Source organism: Canis lupus, chromosome 5 (genome assembly GCF_011100685.1).
Source record: "Canis lupus familiaris isolate Mischka breed German Shepherd chromosome 5, alternate assembly UU_Cfam_GSD_1.0, whole genome shotgun sequence".
Lineage (NCBI taxonomy): Eukaryota > Metazoa > Chordata > Mammalia > Carnivora > Canidae > Canis > Canis lupus.
In genome coordinates, this window is record NC_049226.1 from 78,522,774 (window position 1) to 78,547,291 (window position 24,518).

The window sequence follows — 24,518 nt, forward strand, 5'->3', positions numbered from 1 at the left end:
GAGCTGAAGGCAGTGCTCAACCACTGAGCCACCCAGGCGTCCTGGTACTTCTTGAATATGCCTACTGATAGCAGGTTAAAGAGGAGAAGATAGTCTACGTTTAGCATGATCAGAAAAAATGGCAGTGAGTATAAAATCATATAAAGTCTAGAGATTAGAATAAAGCAAATAAGACTAGCAAGGAAGTAGAGATGAGACATGGTATTTTAATTAGTGTTTACCAAACTATCTGTGGTAAAGACCAGTTTTTAAAGAAACATACAAACCATCACAGACTAATATTTTCATAAATCATGATAAAATTAATACTAAAAAAGTTAAATGTAAAAGAAATACAAAATACCAGGTCTACTTTTTACCCAGACATAAAATTATGCTGTCAAGCTGTTAAAAAATTTTTCCAAATGCCCATTCTTAATTTTTGTATTTATTTCATCATGAACCAGTAACAAACAGTTCATAGACTGGCACTGGTCTATGCTTTGAGTAGCACTGTGTCAAAGGTTTTACTCAAGATAAATGGCAAAGACTTTTCTCACAAAGATATACTGATGGGAAGACACTGATCTGTTAATTAATATTCATGGATCTTTCTTTCAGACTGAAACTGTGTCGGTCTTTAAAAACTTCCATCTCTCATCAGGTCAAGTTGAGACCATCTCTATGAGAAAGTACCTATCAAACCAGTGAGCCTCAAGTCAACCTCTAGAAAAACAATGGCTCTGTGGATTAAAAACTCTCATCAGAGAATATATAAGCTGTGACTATAACGTTGACTGTATTGTTTAGTGATGGATTTTTCAGTCAATCAACCATTAAGAATGTCTTCCTATCCCACCCAGATCTCAATCAATTATCACGATGTCTGATTTGATAGGCTGATAGTCACAGTTGATAGAAACACTAGTGATAGGGCAGGTTTCTTTAGACTATATTAAACAATAAATATCCATCAAGCGTGAGCTATATGCTGGCTTCTTTCTGTCCTTATTCTAAATACAAGGGCAGCTGTCTCTCTCTCTGAAAAGACATGCATAGTCTGTGCTTAAACAGCAGATGGAAGATCTCAGCTTCTCCAATTCACTTTTGTTTTAAGTTAAAGGGGCTAAGAAATATTGATGAAGCTGGGAGTGAAAGGATGGACAGAGATTTTTACTTCTTACCTTTAATATCTTGTGCACAGACAAGGATTCTTATACTGTGGCTTAAAATCCCATTACCAGACACATTTAACACAACTCTCATGGGCTGTTTTCATTATGACCAATGGTGAAATGATGGTCAGTGATAAGTCTAGAGGTAGGGAAATGGATATAATACATGGAGAGGACATGTATTAGTTTATATATCAACCTGTAATTTGAGCGGACTGACATGCAGAGTTTGGAGGACAGAAGACTTCAGGAAGACAGCCTTCAAGCAGGTGAAAAACAGAAATCCCATGTAAGTGGGAGCTTATGATGGCAAATATGCATTGTATGTGTTCTAAGTATTGGGGATGCAAAGTTAAAATGCTATCTTTGTTTTCAGAGCCCTGGTGTCAGAAGCAGACACATATATAAATAATTACAAAATGGTGGAAGATATGCAGAAATAGGAATTTGTACAAGGTACAGATGTACAGATGACAGAATGATTAACCCTATCAGGTGGAATTATAAAAAAAAAAGTACAAAAGATTAAAAAAGTAATTTCTATTAGTAAAGTGACTTCCAAAATGTTAGGGTAAACCATTTCTAGAAGTTGCAAAAGGGAAATATGAGGTTTAATTCACAAATCAAGTATGCACATAAACCTTCCACTTGTAAAGATACAGGTTAAAAACTCTTCATTAGGATAATCACCCTCCATCAAAATTATACATATACATGTTAACATCCCTATCCCCAAACCCAAACTACCCAGCAAAATTCTTATTTAAGTAAAACCATTTTAAATCAGCACTGGAGGGATCCACAAAAAAGGCAAACAATGGATGAAAAGAATGAGTTCTATTTGACATAAATCTTCAGGGGTTATTATAAATGGATTTTTTTTGTAATTTCATTTTTGGATTTTTCATTGCTAGTGTATATCAATACAATTGATTTTTGTATATTGATCTTGCATCTTGCAACACTGTTGAACTTGTTTACTAGTTGTAATAGTTGCTCTTTTGTGGATTGCTTAGGATTTTCTATATACAAGATCATATCATTTGAAAATGATGATAGTTTTACTTTTTTCCTTTCCAACCTAGGTGCTTCTTGTCTCTTTTTCTTACCTATTGGCCCTGGATAGAACCTCCAATATGATGTTGAATAAAAGTGGTGAGAGCAGACATCCTTGTCTTGTTCCCGATCTTAGGGGGAAAGCATTCAGTCTTTCACCACTAAGTATGATATTAGTCTTGGATTTTATAGATGCCCTTTTTCAGGCTGAGGAATTTTTCTTTTAATCTCAGTTTATTAAATGTTCTTATCATGAAAAGGTACTGAATTTCATCAAATGCGTTTTCTGTTATTTCTCTGTTTTTGAATTAAAAAATTGCATTGCTTAAGTCTGGCTCCTCTAGGGAAGGCAGATCATGTACCTAACTGATTTGTTGATTCAGGTGAAGAGGATAAGAAACAGAAAGTTACTAGTATGACCTAGTTTCTATTTTCTACATTTAACAAGGTAATACAAGAAAGATGGGGCCCAAGAAAGAACTTGGTGGCTTATAAATGGGATTAAAAATACAATTATTTTTAATTTCCAACTGGCAAAATAGGAAATTGAGAAATGCTCTGAGCAACAAGATGGATTTTTTAAAAGCCTCACCTGCAAGACCTTATTATCAAGATCATGGCCATCATTCCCTCCACTGAAATCTCTGAACTGAGTTGGTGGTACCCACTCAACCTACTCAATGCTTTCAGTTGAACATAATGAACAAAGAAAAGAAGTGATGATTGAACCATAAAATGGCTAAACTTCTCCTGAGAAGTTGTATGCTATACTGCTACCCACATTTCATTGGCAAAAGAAAGTCTTATGACCAAGCCTAATATCAAAGAGATGGTGCTGAAAATCAAATGAAAATGAGTAGTATTTAAAATCATTTCATAGGGAAGGGCAGACAATAATTGAGAAGAGTAATAAAATCTGCCTCTTCTTTTGGTGACAAATATTTGCTCCCTCTTTTACATGCAAAATACGTTCCTCTTTTCTTTAAAGAAAACACTCCAAAGTCTCAGCCAATCACATTTCAAAACTCAAAGCACTGGATCTCATTTGGATCCTCTCGGTCCAGACTCTTGTGAACTTATAAGCCAAGTTACTTGTGCTCACAAAGTGGTAGAAGAAGGACAGCGTACTACAATAAATATTCCCATTTAAAAAGGAAGGGATGGAAATCATATAGCTGTCACTGATTCTCAACAATTTTGAGAATTTTGTGATGTGACATGATAAAGTTCCCTAGGGGTAGAGACTGTTCTTTTCTTGAGCTCTTGTTCTGCTTCCTGGAGGAGCTTCCTAGTTCATTGTTCTCCTTGGTTCTGGAGGTCCCTTTCTCCCATTATCCTCTTTGCCACATCTGAAAAGAGTATCAAAAAGTATGCTTTCCATTGTGGCTTGGCCTGTTTCCTATAGAAGACTGGGAACTTCAAAGTTATTTTTGTCATAATAGTCATATCAAAAACAAACAAACAAAAAAATCATGGTGGTGATTCTTTGGGAATATATGTCAACAATCAAATGCTTGATTCTTTTTGAAACATATCTCCCTCTAGACTTGATTACAGGTATCTTGAGCTCTGAGTTCTATGGGAGAACCAGTCATTAGTCAATCCATGGGCAATTATCAGAGACCATGAAGTGTCTGCTCTGTTTTGTACATATCAGAAACAGGAGTCTTATTGTACAAATAAAGATTGTCTCCACAACATGGGATAGCTGAGCCCATTTGTAAAAATGAGAACTATTCCCTTTAGTCCAGTGGTTTCAACCAGGGGTGATTTTGTCCCTGAGGAGACATTTGGCAATGTCTAGAGAGGTTTTAATTGTCACAACTGGGGGATGCCACTGGTGTCTAGTGGGTAGAGGCCAGAGATGGTGCTAAACATTCTAAAGTGCAAAGGATATTCCCCTTCCTGCCTCTTCTCTCTTCCCAACAAAGAATTATCCAGCACATAGGCAGCCCAGGTGGCTCAGAGGTTTAGCACCACCTTCGGCCCAGGGTGTGATCCTGGAGACCTGGGATTAAGTCCCACGTCAAGCTCCCTGCATGGAGCCTACTTCTCCCTCTGCCTGTGTCTCTGCCTCTCTCTCTGTGTCTCTCATGAGTAAATAAATAAAATCTTAAAAAAAAATAATCCAGCCCAAAATGTTAATAGTGCTGAAGTTGAGAAACCCTATTCCTAGCGGTACTATTGAAACAGAAGTCCCATTAATACTTTTGATACCTCTCCAGAGCAAGAACAGATAACATGTTTCTGTGTTTACCCCACCAGCCAGATCTATGTTCTTCAATTTTTTCTTCCCCAGAAGCAAAAAGTAGGATCAGAGAGACTATGAAAGCCCACTTGTTTTGATACTTGAAGGAATCACAATTTGTTTTTTAACCTTTCATTGTCTATTGACCACCACATCTCCATCCTCCATCTTATTTGTTAAGATTTTTTTTTACACAATACATAATCTTTTGATTCCTTCCTTTAGCTACTAAAGATTGTCTATCATGTTAAAACATATTCTTCATTGAGATGGATTTTATTTCTCCTTTTTAAATTCTTAGTGCAGCCTTTCTTTAGCTCCTTTTAGAAGGAAAACCAGAGCTACTGAGAGGTCCTGTTCTGGTTTACACGAATGTCTGATTTATCATTATTCTTATCTGGCACCTCCGAGAATGTTCCTATTGTTATAAAGTGTGAAGAAGTATACCAGGTTTCACACTAAAATAGGGGATATACTTGAGGGGGCAGGGGTTTCATGCTCAGGACCTTAGAGCCCTCAAGCACCAGGGAGGTTATTTTAATAAAAATGTGCAGAATGTTTCTGACCGAGATTAGTTTAACAGGAGACAGAACATAGCAAAAGAGAAATTATAGATGCAAAAATACCTGTTAGGTCATATCAGGTTAATCTTTCTTCAGAGAGCAAGGTAGGCTGTGCCCTCTAAGGATCTAGATTCTAGGAGAAGAAAAGGATATGCTGGTTTAGTCGTAGTTATAGCTATGTCACTAATTTACAGAGCCTAGGCAGTATCTCAGTGACTACAGCGAGAATTCATGCTTCAGTATGATGGAATTGTTCTAATATTTCAGCTGAAAATATATAAAGAGAAATAGAGCAGTGTGACTTTTGCAAGCAGCATTTGCTTTCTTGGTTAGTTTCAAATGTCTCTACCACTTTCCTTAAAGGACAATTCTGCCTTTTAATAGAATTCCTGACTACGCAGATCGTTTTGTTAGATAGATGTTCTATTAACATTTTGCTTTTCTTCATTTCATACCATTTTCCATTTTATTCCTTTGTATCATGGTTGAAAATGTATATGATTCTTATCTCTTCCTCAGGTTTTTCTTTTTTTCATTGTGACATCTGTGCATTAATCACTGTTTAGCCAAGCTGCAGAGACCTGATTCTTTTAATGGGAAGAGAGCATGCTGCCGTGGAAAGCATGCCAGCTTTCAAGTTAGATACCTGCATGCTAGCCTGGCATCTGCCATTCTCTGGTTGAATGTCCTAGGACAAGTCACTTCTCTGTTGTTTTAGTACAATTAGGGTTGTAGCCAAATATCTCTAAGGGGTCACTTTTTATCTTATCTCTTTTCTGTTTGTTCAGTCCTTTGTATATATGAAAACAGTAGCTAAATATTTTCTTTCCTCTACTTATTTTGCAACCATCTGTTAAGGTATAGTGTATGTGTGTGTATGTGTGTGTGTGTACATGTGTGTGTATAATGGTGATGAAAGTAGAGGGAGAATGGGGAGAGAATGGACTAGTTAATCTTGGTAGACAATAACAAAGGTGTAATAATCTGTAAACATAACTTGTGTTGAAGAAGATATGCAGGTATTTAAATACCTCTGTTAGAGGAAATATGTAAGCATTCATCATGGTTACAAAATAGCATTCTCGGAAATGCCATTCTCTCCCTCCCCCAGGACAGATAAAGCACCTGCAGACTTTGACTGGTCACTGAAAACAGCCATGAAAACCCTCGTGCTTTTATAAAGCAGGACAAGGCTTTGAAGCTTCAGCTTTAAATCGCCCCAGCATCTCCCAGCTGTAATGAGGACAGCATTTCGTAGTCAAAACATCCTGGTTCTATTTATAGGCATTCGCTTATCTGAATAACAAACAGAAATAGCAGGCTATTCTTATATCATTTTCCTTCAACTATCCTACTATTTAATACAATGACAACGATTTTTAAAAATTCCAGAACCACGATACATAACAGTGGGTTTAGTTAATTACCTTAGAGAAGACACTGACCAACGTATATTTGAATAGTCGAAGTCTTGCAAGAATGTTTGATTGGCCTTTGTTTACCAGGGGTTTCCAAGATCTCCCTTGCTATTTCATGGGGAAAAATGTTTCAGTCCTTTAAATGATTCCAGAAATATCCAAGTCTCCCTAGTTGAAGGGAGGCTGTGTTCATTTGCTAGGTACCTCCCTTAGCTGATGTTGCTTTAAATAAGGACGGCAGACAATACAGCATCCACGGAGACAGCCACAATTCACTTCTATTCTTTTTCCAATGTAAGTTTGTATTAGGTTATTTAATGGACCACAATAGATTCAGTAGGTACAGAATCCATGCCCCCAAACGGCTGGTGCTTAATTCCATCCCTGCAGTCTGTTTTAACTAAGACGTTTTCTCCTGTGCATATAATCTTCATTATCATAAGAAGTTATTTTTAATTTATAATTAACATAGTTTCCTTCTCATTACGGACGCCTTGATCGATTTAGCCCCTCCAGACACATCTTGTCTGGCGCGGTGCTGGCTCTGTGCTGCAGTTCTCTGAATGTACAGTAGGTGTCTATCTTAGCCTTTCCTTCATCCTTCCTCCTCCTCTCGTCCCTGACACTGTGATATAGTGCATAATTCCAAAATGGCAGCTTTTTGAAAATTCACCTTGATTATCAGACATTAAAAGTGACTCATCCCGCAGTGACTGTCTGGCAGAAGGGATGGGATCAGACAGCAAGACAATGAGGGGACTGGGCGCATTAGCGCACTAGATTACAGAGCCCATCAAAAATACCTTTGTTCTGTCAAAGATCCAATCATTTACTAGTTGTGTTCTGCAGAGGAGAAAGAATGAGAAGAAAAAAATCCACCAAACAAACAAACAAACAAACAAACAAAATCCATCCAAGAATTTAAAACCTCCTCAGATCTCTTTTTCCTAAGAAGGGAAGGAAGTGTCTGATCAACCATCTCAAGAGGAGGCAAGATGAGAATTGTGCTTTGGAAATGGGAATCTATAGAAGCCTTTCTTTCAGTGGCTATCAAATTTTCTATACTAGATTCTGTTCTTTGGTAAGAGGGAAATTGGCAAGTGAACAGGGTTTGGTTCTGCCTTCAGCTGTACTTAGGCTAATTTACAGCAGAACGTATAGTAGACAAAATATTTCACAATTAGAACATTCATTTTCATTAAAAGAAAGCTTCTGATTTGTAAAATACCACAATATAATGCTATCCAAGAAATGTGTGAGGGTGAAAGGAAAATATGTGTAAAGGCTATTATTGATAAATACTTTATAAGCATCTAAACAAGCCCATATGAAAAGGCAGTAAGAATCTTTGAAAAGAGAGAGCATATGAATTCTTGCATTGAGCATGTGTGTGTTTGTGTGCAAAGGGGAGGAGGGAACTGGAGAAGGGGGGGGGTGTGTGAGAGATGAGGGCATTCATGTTGAGCCCTGTGTGGGTGTATAACTGGGTGAGATGTGTGCTGAGTCGTCAGCATGACTGCAAGCCTGGCTAGCTTGTCTGATTCTCCAAGGAGACAAAACCCAAATGGGAGGTTGGTGCCTGGCTTTCTTCTTCTTTTCTTTCTTTTTATTGTTTTTATCATTTGCCTATAAACTCAGAGGAGCAGTTTATCAGTCATGGAAAATGCCCCAAAGGGGCCCAGATCAAAGGCAGGCTTTATATTGTGTACTTAGGTGGATCTTCCTGCCAAATAGGTTAATTCAATTAAAACACAAATTCCATAAACAATTATTTTCCATCTGTTTAGCAACAGTAATAGTGATGCTATGTGCCATCAATAGAATCCTTTTACAGAGATTTAGCAATGGAATTCAAATGTTCTTCTGCACATGGATACTGCAGCACTTTGGGAGGATTTGGAGGGTCTTATCCGCCAGCAGAACAGGAGAGTGGCTGCTGTTACTATGCAGGGATCTCTTGATAAGACTGTATTTTAACTGCCATTTATTAAAATAGATTCCTTAAAACAATGCATTTCACCAACTGTGAATTATATTTGGAGGTTTGTCATCCCTTCCCCCCACCTACCCTCACCCCTGTCCTTCTATTTATTTCTACTGTCAGGTACAGAAAACATATCCTTCTTTTTGCCCCTCTGAATTTCTCCTAAATGACTTTGTTCCTTTATAGATGGAGGGAAGATTCAGCAGCATTGCCTGACTGGTCAGTAGGACTCAGTAACAGTTACACATTCAGAGACCTGTTCGTGTTTGTTTGGATTCATAACACATACTCTGAGTAGGAGAAAGAGAAATCTATAAGCTTTAAAAATCTCTGCCTAAACCTGACCGAGAGATTAAAGGGGAGGGCAAAAGGGGAGGGCCCAGACCAATTTCCACACACTAGCACTCGTAACACAGGGATGGATTCATGAAAGAGAGAGAGTTTTCATCAGTGGAATTTTAATGAGCCCTAAAGGTTAGCCTTCGACTTCGTTAACAAACAGCTCTAGAGATAATTTCCAATTTTCCGTGTTTATAGAATAGTGGTTCCTTGGTCATAATCAAATTCTGAGACTATTGAGAACCTACTCTGCATATTCAGCTAATGCGGAAACACAAACCACCAAAAATTATTAAATGTGTGCTCAAAATCAAATGTAGAAGAAATAAAAAGAAGAAAAAATTTGCAAATTAAAATGATCGCATTAACCTTCTCTGATGAAATCAGTTCAGTCAAATGAAAAATACTTATTTTTTAAAAACCTGCACAGATATTTCAGCTGTTAAAGGGTAATGATTATTCTAACATTTGAATGGACAGAGACAAGAAAAAAAAGATAATAAACAAAAGAACACTTCATTCCTAGGAATGAGAGACCAGAGTCCCTGGTACATTGTGAATGGGTTCTAATGATGTAGGAGAAAATATAGAAGCACAAATTACCAAGATTGACACTAGATAGGTCAGTTTGCTGGGAATGCATTATGTCATCACCTCTCCTTCTGCCTCCCCCTTCTTTCCTCTCTCTTCCATCTCAACTGGGTCCTTGCAGAATTGCCAGAATTGTACTAGGAAGGGAACAAGTATGACTAGGATTCCAGCCATATAGAACAAGAGCAAAAGGTAGTTAAGGCAAAGGGCCACATCCAAACACTTGGCTTTTCCATAATCTGATTGCAGTGGTGAATGGAAAGCAGACTACTTGCCCTGCAAGGATGATCAGTCTCCTAATGGTGGAGACCAACAGCAGGTGCTTGAGTTGTAAATGCTGAGAGGAACATTCTAACATTGTGCTAAATTTTATTTCCTCTAATGCGACAAATCCTTTTTTGTTTCCCAGGGTTGCTACTTCTTTTCTTGATCTGCAAAGGGATGAGAAGGGTAAAATAAATAAATAAATAAATAAATAAAGAAAGAAAGAAAGAAAGAAAGAAGGAAGGAAGGAAGGAAGGAAGGAAGGAAGGAAGGAAGGAAGGAAGGAAGGAAGGAAGAAAGAAAGAAAGAAAGAAAGAAAGAAAGAAAGAAAGAAAGAAAGAAAGAAAGAAAGTGGCTTGAGGCTGTGCAACTCCAAGAGTGGGAGAGTTTAAGGAGTGAAATGGCCAGCTAGGTGATGCTTTGTTCAGTTTTTTTGCAGGTACATAGAAGGGCAGAAAAGGCATAGCATTAGGGGCTCTAAAACCTGGGTTCCAGTTCTGGCTTTGCATCTTACTCTTTACTCCCAATGTAACCTTGGTGAAGAGGGTGGGTAGTCAAACCCTCTGAGTGACAATTTTCTCTTAGAATAAAAGGATTGGCCAATTCAGTCAATGTTAGTATTGGGGGGACTTCAGGGATCATGTAGTCAATTTTCCTCCTTGTATAGACAGAAACTAAACAGTGGTAATAATAAATGATAACTAATATTTTCAAGCATTTAATATGTGCCAGGCACTATTCTATGTGCTTTATAAATATTATTCTACTTTCAGAACAGCCACATTTGGTAGGTAGTATTTTTACTCCCATTACATTTAGGGAACCTGGAGACAGTAAGGTCAAATATTCAAGGTGATATAGCTGGTAAAAATGGTGGAGTTGTTTCAAACCCAGACAGCCTGGCTCCAGAAGGATACCCTGGTAAGCTATGAAATCTCCATTGATTCTCATTTGCACTGAGGGGCAGGGGGAGTTTGGGGGGACACACTACCTGAATTAGTGCTGCATATGGTCCTGAAAGCATAGACCCTACAGAGAGGTGCTCCCAGTATGAAGGCAATGGTTGACAATGGCCACTCTGTTCCTTCCAAGTTCTCTGAGGTCACATGGTCCCTCCAGCCAGTTTTTACCCTGGAGTCCTCCCAAGATGCCCTGCCCTATATGCTGCCCCTCCCAAAGTCAGACTGCCACCAGTCTGTAACTGTCTACTGATCCTTACTCTCTCCTACCATTTCCTTGAAATTCACTTGAGCTGCTATTACACTTGTATTTCAACACCCAGCATGAGATTCTTTCTTTGCTCTAGCACTAGCACTTGCATGTCTTTTATTAGCTACATGGATCAAAACTGCTTCTCAGAGCAGAAATAAATGGCAGAAAGAGAGATCATGGGAGAATAAAAACCACCAGTGGGAAAGACACTCAACTGGAGATAGCATGGTAGAGCACTCATTGGGTAAGACTGGTTGCAGAGTGTTACACGGCTCCTCATTGGTTGACAGAGGAAACTACAGTTTGTCATATTGGCTTTCATTGGCTAATAGCACCCAGGGGCTGGAAAAAATACATTTACAGTATGTGGTAATAGCTGTTGTTGCTAAAAGGAGAATAGCATTAATATAAAATTATTGCTGCATACAGAAGTGCTAAATAGCCTATTTTAATAGGCTTTTCCTACACCCAAAGGAGCTTGTTGACTTGTTCAGACACCTGGGTGAGGATGTCTAGGAGACCGCTTCTGTTTTCCTTTTTTCACACTGATAACACTTCTCAAACACTTCTGACACCGGATGTGTGGGTTTTTTCACACCAAACAATTCTGCAACACTAGATGAGTGTCCTATAATTCAATTCAATTCTGACACTAGCCAAAGATAGGACAGGCCCCTCAGGTTAAGTGCTCAATCCTATAAGACTATTCCCCATTTCTGACACCAATTGCAAATAATAGGTCCCTAGGTTACTCACAATTTCTATCCAACATGGCCTCAAGTTGTTGGTTCCTAGCACCCCTTCCTCAGGTCCAATCATTTGCTAGAACAGCTCACAGAACTCAGAGAAACACTTACTTATATTTACTGTTTTGTTATATAATAAAGAATTTGGTAAAGAATACAGATGGACAGCCAGATGAAGAGATATATAGGGTGAGGTCTGAAAATGTCCTGAATACAGGAGCTTCTGTTCCCATGGAGTTGGTATGTGTTCACCAACCTAGAAGCTCTCCAAACCCCATTACTTTTGGGATTTTTATGGTGGTTTCATCACATATGCATGATCAATCATTAACTTGATCTCCTGGAGGATGGGGGTGTGGCTGAGAGTTCCAAGCTCCTAATCATGGCTTGGTCTCTCTGATGACCAGCAGCCAATCTGAAGCTATCCATGAACCCACCAAGAGTTACCTCATTAGAACAAAGGACACTGCTATCACCTAGGAAATATCAGGGGATTTAGGAGCTCTGTGCCAGGAACCAGGAGCAGAGACTAGTATATATATATATTTTTTCTGTTATTTCAAAAAGCCACATAAAATTCTTTCTGATCCAGCCTTACCTGCCATTTTAGCCATGTATTTCACACCTTGATGTCCTCACACCTGCTGTCCCTTCTGCTTGAGGCAACAACCTCCCCAATCCTCTTTCATCACCCCTCCTTCTTCAGTTGTAAACATCTGTTCATCTTTCAAGATCTGGCCCCAAAGTTATTTTGTCTGTGCAGCTTCCTGACTTCTTGGGATTTTCTGTAGTACACATGGTTAGAGCACTCATTGCATAGGGATTATAAGTAACTGGTTATTCTTATTTCTCCTTTTTTTAACCAGGGAATTCTTACCTTTCACTCATCTGTGTATCTTTGGTGCCTAGCACAGGGCCTAGATCATCTTATTCACTCAATGACTATAAAAAGGATAAGGGTAAGGAAGAGAGGGAGAGAGGGCACCCTTCTGAAACTATAAAACATCATGAAAGTACAAAGAATTACTAACCAGAGAAAGATGTCTACTGTCGGATGCACTCATACTGTGTAGGGGAACTTACTGTCTTCATAGGCACAATACTTAGGCACAGAATGGAGACCAGTGACAATGCTAGCAGGAAGCAGACCTCTTATTCCTCATTTACCTTCATGATGAAGGGGTAGGTACACAAATTTTCCCAAGACAGAGTGAGTGCTCTTAACTAATGTCATTCACTAGCACTAATTTGGTTAGCTGAATAAGCACAAAACCTAAAGAACCCAGAGACTTAAGGAACTGTTTAATTCATAGTACTAAGATATTTTATCAGGTGGCATGTAGTTAAGTGCACTTAAACACAATCACATAGTATTTTCTTTGGTCATCCTCATCTATAGTGTTAGAAGAACCCGTAGGAAAAGAAGCCTCCTCAGGGATTTTTCCTTACAGTACAATTTTTACAAAAAGCTGAGTGTACAACTTGCAAAATAATAAGCTTTGGTGATAGCACAAGCTTCAGCTACAATTATCACAAAGAGCAAGTCTGCTGCCCATGCTCCTAACTTATCCTTGTGATATGTCCAAAGTGTCACGTTCAGGTTGAAGTGACTGCAGCCAATTAGGTAATTTTCACCAAATTGGGTCCATTAAGAGTTGGGCATTATCTTGAGGGAGAAATAGGAGTCTGTGACAAAGTGCAATGTGGCCTGTGAAATATTAGTTTTGGACAATCGCAAATCAAGATCCAAGGGTATGTTAAATTATTCAGCATTCTTGACCTCATTATTAAGTGACTTCATATGGGTTTTTGCTCATATTCATATAATCTTAGGCTCCGAGAAGCTTGATTTTGTTCCCTTTCCTCAGATGTTTCCCCAGTTTTTCTTCATTTTGGCTTCTCCACTCTTCATGTATCAGAAGTTTAGTGTACTTTCTCTATTTTTTATTCTTTTTAATTTCATAAATTAAAGGACAATGGCTAAGGTTTTGTTTGAGAAACACACAATGAGAACACTTGCTAATATAAGGACACATATCAAAAATGTGAATATGAGTTAGAAATTTGGTTCCCATGCCTTTCTTTGCTAGCACACAACCTCAGGTCATACAAACATCTTCCAAATTAACACCTGTGTTGGTCCACCATATATGAAGCAGATATGATCTGTGATGTACAATCAGAACTTTATAAATGAATCAGAACTTCAATGCCAAGTCTGGCTCTGGAAGTGTTCAAAAATGATAGCAACAAGATTATTTTCTAAAATAATGGGATAAAGTCACAAAACACGCCAGGAAGATCATGTACCCCAAACGTTTGTTGATTCTAATTTGTTCCAAAGATGTCTGGAACAATGGTTCATTGACGCTGACAGGATTTCTACAACCAGTAAATACGCTGGATGTTTAAAACTTTAAATTGGTGTTATTATAGACTTTAAATTGGAAAAGAACCAATTGCATAACTTTCCTAAGAATACTCCTAGAAGATATCCTTTAAATTTATAAGTTAAAATACATCAAAGGGGCAAAGCAACCAAATGGACTTGGAATGTGAACATTGCCAGATAAAGTAACTGAGTTAGTGAACATCTGCCCAAAGAAAGTTTTTACACTCGTGATCTTTATGAGATTCACAAAAGAAATTAGGTAACATTAGGCTTCTGATGGTACATTTTCTTTCTTTAGATATGTATGTTTGGAATGTTGCCCATAATTCAAATCATAACAAATACTCTGAAAGTAGAGACACAGAATTCCATTTCATCACACCCCAACCAAATGGGACCAGAACAGGTGTAATCACTTTAAAGTGTTCTTCTCTATAAATCAACTTCTGATACCTTCCAGAGTGGAGCTGTCAGCCCTTACACACTCATTGAGGTTGAGAATTTTTAGCACACTAAACACAGGCCTTAAAATAATGTTTGAATTAGTCTTAATCACAGTGGCCTATATTCTCATGCCTCCCAGGACTCTACTGTATCTCTTCCATGTGCGAGATGCATAGGAGGGCTGCACGTGGGCAAGACTCACCAGAGGCACATCAGGAAGAAGAATTTAGGTCAATTATCTTTTGAAGTGTGATCCCTTTAAACAGCTACTCAAGGTAGTATCTTGCTAACCGTGCCGTATATAATAAAGGTGACCTGTGCTGTTTCTTTAAATACTGCTTTTTGGTTATAAGCGGTCAAAGTATTAAATTTGTGTAAGGAAAAAAAAAGATCAAGAGAAGTGCCATCCATGTTCTTTCTGGAATCTGTTGGAAGGATTGGGTGTGTGTTTTACCTCTCTGAAGGCTTGGGCTTGAAAGTAGGTGCATTTTAGTCTCTCCCAGCTGGGTCTTTGTTTTCTTTACCTGTAAGTTAAGGAGACAAGTAGTTTAGATGTTACTTCAGGACCTTTGGTAAATGTTTAAAGAAATTTAAAGAAATCATGGAGTAGGTAAATATATGGGAAGGGTAGAGATGGAGGCAGGAAGTATTTGCTATGGATCAATTCTCCAAAGCTTAAAAAAATATATTTTGTGTTTGGATATGCATTTTCATTAGTTCTTGGAGGGAAAAAAATCACTGGTTTCAATTTTTTTTTTTTTTTTTTTTTTTGGTGTGGAAAAATCTTAAAGAATCTTTCAATTAGTAAAACACTTCTGCTGCTGCTAGTGTCATGGCAGGGCTTAAGAAAAAGCAAACAGATTCAAAGCAATATAATGAATATAGGGAATATTTTCTGTGAATCTTCAAAGATAATGATGTAAAATTTCTAAAAGTTAAGGATAAAATTCATTGCTCTTGTGGTCATAAAAATAATACACATTTGTGGTAGAGAATTTGAGAAATATGCAGACATAAAAAAATAAAAATAACCCTGGATGTTACAATTTAGAAATAACAACTTACCAAATTTCCTTTTAGTATATAATCATACAAATGTGCACACACACACACATACACACATTGAAAAAAGTCTAGAAGTAGTTATATAGCTTGTACATTAAAAAAATTTGTTTAACTGTTTTGAAGGTTTTATAACTAGCTATTTTCCTTATTATATACTGAGTCAGTCAAAAAATATTTTTAATAAAATGAAAAAAGTGAGTTCATTTCAGGCCTCTGAAGAATTATATACCAATGAAATGATAAGAACCTGTTTTCTGTCATTGCCTTTCTTCCAACAGGCTTATGTGTTATTAGAAAGTTTAAGATGGCTTTCAGAGATGAATTAGTTCCACATTGAGTCTTAACAAATATCCAACAGTAAGAGCATAGCACAAAATCCATTAAGCCTTGTGACTGTTCATTATGAAATTCTGAATTTTAACCATCTAGAAATGTAATCCAAGCTTAGATTTATTTTTCATCCCTCAAGACTGTAAATTCCAAACAGAGCATGGACCTCTTCTTTGGGCCTAAGAGGCTACAAGTGGGCAGAGGAGGAAAGAGCTCCTTTCTTTTCACCTACGTCTTCTGTCTCCATACTTGCCCAGCACCATGGCTCACTCACCAACCCCGTGAGTGGCTGGCAAAGAGGGTTATCATTCTCCTTCACACACACACACACACACACACACACACACACACACGAATATTACACAGCCATATAAACGGGATAAGGTCATGCCATTTGAGACAAAATGGATGCAGGACCTAGAGGGTACTATGCTAAATAAATGAGTTAGACTGAGAAAGACAAATGCCATATGAGTTCACTCATAAAACAAAACAAAACAAAACAAAACAACAAACGAGTAAATAAACAAGAAGCATAACCAGGCCTATAAATACAAAGAATGGACTGATGGTTGCCAGAGGGGATGGAGGAAGAGGGATGGACAAAATTCGTGAAGGGGAGTGGGAGATAACAGGCTTTCAGTTATAAAATATAAGTCACAAGAACAAAAGACACAGCATAGGGAACATAATCAGTATACTGTAATAGCAATGTATCAGTACAGGTGATACTGATACAGATGTGGTGAACATAGCATAATGTATAAACTTGTCAAAAACTGTGTTATACACATGAAACGAATATAACACTGTATGTTAATTGTTATTTTAAAAAAGCTATGTCTGGGGATCCCTGGGTGGCTCAGCAGTTTGGTGTCTGCTTTCGGCCCATGCATGATCCTGGAGTCCCGGGATTGAGTCCCGCATCGGGCTCCCTGCATGGAACCTGCTTCTCCCTCTGCCTGTGTCTCTGCTTCTCTTTCTCTCTGTCTCTCTGTGTCTCTAACTAATAAATAAATAAAATCCTAAAAAAAAAAAAAAAAGGTACATCATAGTGGACCATAAATTCTGGTGAGAGGAACAGACAAAACAGATAACATTAAAGGGTGGAAACACCACAGGAAAAAAAAAGAGCAGGGTAAGAAAGATTGGAAGTAGGGAGTGGAGACTGTGTGGGGTGATCAGGAAAAACCTCACTGAGAAGGTGGCATTTGGGTCAAGACATGGGAAGGTGAGGGGATAAACCATTTAGATATGAGGCGAGAGCTTTCAGGCTGAAAGAACAGCCGGTGCAAATGCCCTGACATAGGAGCAAGCTTGCAGGTTTGGAGAAGGGTGAAGAAGTGAAGATAATGAGATCCAAGGTGGAAGGAGGGGGAGGGGGTGTGCATGTAGACCTTGAAACTTGTAAGGATTTTGGCTTTCCACTCTGTTCTGAATCTTTGTACCACCATTTTTCAAAGGTCACAGATTGAGTGACTCTCAACTTCCATTTGCGTGTCTGTAAAAATGGGAATTTCATCGACTATACAGTTATTTTGAGGATTAAAATGAAATATCAAGCACAGTGTCTGGCATGTGGCATTTGCAACAAATGTTGGTTCCTTTATTCTTCTGGGTATCGTTTTGTGTAATCTATTTTATAAATGTACACATAAACATAAAAGAGTGAGGTAACTGACCAACAGTTACCAAGAGGTAGGAATCCAAGTAGATTTTAACTTTGTAAATAAATAACAATTTTCCCCAAAACAGTAAAAGTCACACTATCACCTAATATAATCTGTATCACCAGTACAAACTAATGGGTGGGTTGAGGATTAAAGTCAACCAAGAAACTAAATCTTGGATGTATTAGCCATTAGTGAGGACTGGTATATTAGCAGAAATGTACAGGCAAATCTCATTATTTCCTATTTCCATTGAGTGTCTATTTCAAGGTTAGAAAAAATGCTATCCATCCTTCTGGGTGGCATCTGAACATTCAAACAATACCAGATAAAATGGTCGCTTGCAAACTTTTGAAAACACCATTGCCTGCAAGGTTGAAAGGGCCTCTCTTAGATATCAATTTGCTCTGCGTTAACTTTTTTTATATGATGGTGGCAGTTTTTCTCTTATGTGGTGGTATCATTAGAGTTTCACCTGAGTTCACAGAAATCATTTTCTGGCTAAGTTTCTACTCGAACCCAGTTGCTATAGAAGTTGAACATCAGTGGGGGAGGCAATTAGTTAGCTAGTTATTATGACTTTACTTAGTACAATTTTAGCAGAAAGAAAAATGACAAAAACCAAAAATAATTCTATAGAAATATACAAGTGACTTTTTTTTTACCCATAGATCATTAGCACAGTGGACAGGATTTCAAAGATTCTACCAACACCTATAATATCCTCTCCTGTTGTATTATTATGCAGTTGTCATCAGTTAATGGGGTCAACAGGAACCATTTTAATAAAAGTTGCAGAGTACTTACTGTTGGAGGGCCTAAAACTATGGGAAGAACTAAAGATGGATTCCTCATGTAGGTCAACAGAAACCATACATAAATTATCACCAAGACAATTAGTTATACCACCTTTGGATATTCTGCTGGTCAAAGGCACTTCTGGGAGCTTTAAAAAATATTCACCTAGGAACTTCTCCAGAGGAACACTAGTCTCTGTTGACTATCCTACAAACTTTACTCTTTTTTTAAAAAAGGATTTTATTCATTTATTTATTCATTTATTCACGAGAGACACACAGAGAAAGAGAGAGAGAGAGAGGCAGAGACACAGGCAGAGGGAGAAGCAGGCTCCATGCAGGGAGCCTGACATGGGACTCGATCCCAGGTCCCCAGGATCAGGCCCTGGGTTGAAGGCAGTGCTAAACTGCTGAGCCACCCGGGCTACCCACAAACTTTACTCTTAAGTACCAATGTATTATTTGGTCTCTATCCTTTGGTCTGTAGTTTATAAAAAATCTAGATTATCCCCACCTAATCAGATAAGGGCTTGTCCTGAAAAATTTGTCTTATGATTTTTGTACCATATATTAGGAACCCGATAAATGCTTGTTGAATGAATGAGTAGGAAAAAAACCACTTCTTTTTCCTTCTACTTGTTCTGTTACAAATTGAAAATTGAATACATACATACATACTACATATATTACCTATTGCAAAGTATATGCATATACTAACATATACATAGATATGAGAAGTCTGACTTAAAAAAAAAAAACAAACACACACACACCAGGACTTTTAACTGCATGAGAGTTCCTATTTCTGAAGTCATCTAAAGAGATAGGGATCCCTGGGTGGCGCAGCGGTTTGGCGCCTGCCTTTGGCCCAGGGCGGGATCCTGGAGACCCGGGATCGAGTCCCACGTCGGGCTCCCGGTGCATGGAGCCTGCTCCTCCCTCTGCCTGTGTCTCTGCCTCTCTCTCTCTCTCTCTCTGTGTAACTATAATAAATAAATAAAAATTAAAAAAAAAATAAAGAGATAATCCATTTATTTCTCAGATGAAAGTAAAAATTTCAGGAACTTTCCTCTGGGTAGTTCTTTCATGATCTCCGATCATTACTTTGGATATTGTCATTGTCAGCAAATGTTCACCACTTGATAGCAGACTAGATTTCTAAAAATAGCTAAAAGTCAGTTGGAACAAACTTCTGAAATAAGTAAATAAACAAGCTGGATAATACTATTCTTTATCTAAAAATATTGGGTAGGACCATAAACTAATGGTTTAATGTTTTTTTTTTTTTTCACATGGCTTATAAATTGCTTTTTAAAATTAAAACAGATTTGGGGCACCTGGCTGGCTTAGTTGGTAGAACATGCAACCCTTGATTTTGGGGTTGTGAGTTTGAGCCCCCCATTGAGGGTAGAGATTACTTAAAAAGACAGAAAAACTGGATTTATTGGGAAATAATTCACAAACTGTATAATTCCCTCATTTAAAGTGCATAATTCAATTATTTTTTAGTATATGCACAGATATATGCAACCATCATCACAGATAATTTTAAAATATTTTCATGCCCACAAAGAAAATCTCTGTATACTTTAGCCATCATCTCTCTGTTTTCCTTCTGCTCCATCCCCATTCTCCCAAGCTCTAAGCAACCACGAAATTAACTTTCTGTTTCTACAGATTTGCTTATTCTCGACACTTCATATAAATGGAATAATATGTTGTCTTTGTGACTATCTTCTTAACATAATGTGCTCAAATTTCACTTATAATGTAGTATGTATCATTCCTTGTTATGCATGGATAATATTTCCCTGTATGGATATATCACATTTTGTCATTCTTTCATCTATTGATGGCCATTTGGGTTGTTTCCACTTTTTGACTATTGTGAATAGAGTAGGTATCACCATTTATGTACAACTTTTTGTTTGAATACCTGTTTTAAATTTTTTGTGCATATACCTAGAGTAGAATTGCTGGGCCATATGGTAATACTATGTTTAACTTTTTGAGGAAACATCAACCATTTTCTATAGAATCTATATTATTTTATATTCTCACTAGCAGTGTCTGAGGGTTCTAATTTCTCCATAACTTTGCCAAAACTTATTTTTCCCCTTTTTGAAAAATTATGGCCATCCTAGTGGGTGTGAAGTAGTATTTCATTGTGGTTTTAATATACATTTCTCTAGAGACTAAAATGCTAAGCATTTTTTCATATACTTGTTGCCTAACTGTAGATTTTCTTTGGAAAAAGAAAGTCTATTCAATTTTATTGCCTACTTTAAAATTTGTAATGGGCACTTCCAGAAGAGAAGACCCAAATGTTTTGAGCAATAGCAGTACTGTTAGAACAAATGACTCTTGGAGGTCACTAAACTGACTTGTAACACATCTTTGATCATATGAGTAAAGACTCAACTAATCAATCACCTCACTTCAAGGGGATTTTTCATCCTATACTTACCAGTACAACATTCATGGGTTCTTACAAAAAATATTTACACATCTGCTGCACATTCATAGACCATACACTGCTTTGTATACAGTAGGGACTTATTAAATAACTCTGGTGGCTACAGAATTTCCTTGAAGAAATAGTTTAGAGGTAGCAGTCTAGTTAGGAGGAGGAGTATCCTGAAGCTGTGTTTGCATAACACTCATATATGACTACCAAAATATTATTAATCTATAATAAAGAATAGGGGAAGGCTGATGGAGATCATGGGAATCTAAAGCTTCTCCTTTTCCTTGGTGTCTATAACCAACTGAGAATCTGAGGAACTATAATTGGAGAAGGAAGCATGCCTTCTCAGATTTACCAATGGCTAGTTACACAAATATAGGCACATCACTCTTCCCTCCCTTTGCTCCAAGCATGGATATAGACAAGCAACTGATGGATAGTTATGTGAAAGACTGTGTGGATTAGTAGCAGGAGGGGTAAGCAAGCCAGTAAATAAATAAGAAACAGTAGCATCTTGATGGGAGAAAATGGACTGATAAGTGGGTAAAAGTATGGATGGGTAGTAGAGAGGACTTCTGCTTAGTGTAGCAACCCTGGCTGCTAGCAAATAGTAATCCAATATAAATCTTAATAGTCTAAAAGATTAGTCAGCTGAACCACAAAACCAGGTTCTGATGGAGTCCTTTTAAAACATTCAATTTCATCCACCCTGGTGCCTCTGAAATTTAAAAATTGCCTCACTGGGTTCAAGTGGTTCTGACTAATTTTTCCTATTCAGTTCTCTCCAGATCTTTGGTGTGGATCAAAAGCTCATGAGAAAAAATGAACAAGGGGCTGCATGCATTACCGGCAATCAATTACCCACGGTTTTAAACTGGGAACACAAAATGGTGGCAGCTTTTCCCAGGGCTGCTCTATGAAGAAAGGACAATCTCTGAGAATAGAATAAAAACAAACTGAAAGAAGATGGAATTTGTGACCAGCTTAGGGATTTTCTCACTCCTCTCTAGGGTCTTCTGTTAGAAAACGAAATCAAAATTATGTAATACAATTCCTTCCATGCCTTTCTCTTGCTCGGAATTAAAAATCATCTACTGAAGACTTTCTCACTTCAAAACCCAGTCAGGCGCTTTCTACTATCAAGGAAGGTGCCCGAAGAATAAATTGCTCCTATCAGAAATAAAGCATTTTAGTTCTGCCACAAGCAGTGAGATCTGTGTTTATAAGTCTCTCCAAAGGCAACTCCATTTTTGCAGCTCTCCTCTCATTTTCTTTTGATGCATAAAACCTGTAGACTGGAGCGCTGTGATTGCATTTGGCTCTGGAGCAGTGTAATTGTAAATATTCATTGGAATTCAAGCTAGCTTTCCGGGGTCTCTCCTAGGGCTGTGCAGCTATGCAAACAGCAGCGGTGCCACATTAGCTCACAGCCCGGAGGCCACCTATTTCCCTACAGCCCCTAGGACCCTTTCTGTAGAGTGAGCACATGCAGAGAAACTGTCCCTTAAACACCATTGCAGTCTATCATTTCACTTGTTTCTCCCCTTCTCCCCATGAGTGCTGATCCTTAATAATTCTGTCTGTCCATCCCAAATATGCATTAAAGAGAACCATGTCCTCGACTAAAGCTGAGTCTGAATGTTCTCACTGTGCCTCTGCTCAATCTATTTAGAAGATTAATCAGATTCTAGCCATTCTGTGAATATATATACAAATACATACACACATACACCACAGACAGAGGGGAAGATATATATATATATATATATATATGCAGCAACTCGAGAAGAAAAACTAGGATAGATATCTAGTCTCATTAAGATATAAGAGCATTTATGAGTTATTCCACCTTTTTCTAAGTCAAAATATGAAGGAATCAAAATAAAGTAATATAGGATTAGGAATTGCATATTAGTTATAATAAACTTACAGTACAGAGTAATTAGTAATTACTAATTACTAGTAATTCACATGTTTAAAACATAAAAATTGGGCCAGAAGGAACCTGTGTTTCACCATGCTGATTCAATTCTCAATGTATTGCCTATAAGGTTGAAGTTGAAGGTACAAGCCAGTCTCCCCAGACCATTCCCTGATAGATCTTCTGAATGCTAGATGATTAGATTCCAACAGAATTCATGGTACCTGCAATTTTAACTTCAAAATAATACAAGGAATAGATCGATGCATAGATAAATCACCTATAGAAAGTAATTTTTAGAGTTAAATAAAGAGGGAGATATTTTATTAATGTTGAAATATTTCAGTGCAAAAGTAAGTCTAGATTGAAATTCTTTGGTCCTGGCCAACATTTTTGATTTAACGATGAAAGTGAAAAACTACTTTCAGTGGCAAAAAATACAGAATGGTCACAACTGCATATCTACAAGTAAATTTATTATAATTTTATTTGAGTAGGTGATTTTATGAGCAAAATGTACTCTACTAGGCATTTTGAGGGCCACAGAGATGACTGATGTATGTGTCCTAGGTCTTGAAAGCTTTAGAATTTAGCAGCAGAGAGAAAAGCTATGCTATTAGAGGGGCAAAATACTATGTTACTTGGGGCTGGTGGTAAGGGGGAATTATAAGCAACCACATGGTAGAGCTGAAAATCAACCAGATTCTGAAGCAATAGAAGGATTTTGACAGATAGAATTGGATGGAGGGAGAAATCTACCTCTGCAGAGAAGTGATATGCATTGAACTGTGTCCCCCCAAAAGATATTATTGAAGTTCTATTCACCAGAAGTTGTGAACATGATCTCATTTGGAAATAGGGTTTATAAATATAATCAAGTTATGATGAGGCTGAACTGGTGAGGGCTGGTCTTAATTCAATGACCAATGTCAGTATAAGAGGAGAATTTGGACCTTCTTGTGGGTAGGGGGAGTGATACATTTATAAGCTAAAGGAACATGAAGGATTGCCAGCAACCACCAGAGGTGAGAAGAAGCAAGGAGCCTTCAGAGAGAACATGGCCCTACTGCCACCTTGATTTCAGACTTCCAGTCTCCAGAACTGTCAGAGAATACATTTCTATTATTTTAAACCACCCATTTTATGGTGCTTTGTTATGGCAGCCTTAGGAAACGAATACAAGAAGAAAGAAGGTGTGGCTTAGCAGTAGGAAGCATGGGACTTTGAAAGGTGAAGTTTGGATTGGCTGGAGGGCAGTGTGTGTAAAGATCAATGTTAGGAATTAACACCTGGGAAAATAAGAAGGCTCAGATTGTGGAATTCATGCCGCTATCTGTAGTCTATAAAGCATTAGGAAAGGGTGGAAAATTCAGGATGCCCTGGAAGACTAGACTAGGGAAGAAGTGGGAACAGCTAACAGGCTGTTGTGATATTTGGGATGAGATATGGTATCTTGGATGGTGGCAGTGGTTATAGAAAGGAAGCTATGGATTTGAGAGGCAGAGGTGGAATTGATGGAATCTGGAGACAAATTAGGTGAAGGAGGCATGAAAATAATTTGAACTTTGAAGGTCTGTTGGGCTGGGAATATAGGTCTGGGGCCATCTGCACTGAGGAGAAAGTCAACGGCCTGGAAATGGTTGAGAGCACCAAAAAGAGATACATGAGCATAAAGGGAAGAGCTGAACATTGGGGGAGGACCTGTATTGAGAGGTGGGAGATGGAAGAGGCAAAAACAAGTTAGAGAGGCAGAGGGTAACCAAGATCAACCCAAGTCAGGGAAGTCAGGAAATGTAATGCATGAAGGGGAGGGTGATCAGCATATAAAATACCATAGGGAGACAGAGAAGGACAAGG

The 24,518-nt window shown here is 37.9% G+C and overlaps 1 long non-coding RNA gene across 3 annotated transcripts in view; it reads right to left on the minus strand.

Annotated features, from left to right (window-relative positions):
- Positions 1-24,518, minus strand: part of LOC111096043 — a 127,042-nt gene that overhangs the window by 60,106 nt on the left and 42,418 nt on the right. For 2 of the 3 annotated variants that reach the window (XR_005360118.1, XR_005360120.1), the window contains exon 4: positions 14,866-14,935. This is a non-coding gene — a long non-coding RNA (uncharacterized LOC111096043). Of the gene's footprint in view, positions 1-5,084; positions 5,155-14,865; positions 14,936-24,518 lie in introns of all 3 variants that reach the window. The other variant, XR_005360119.1, reaches the window with a different exon arrangement.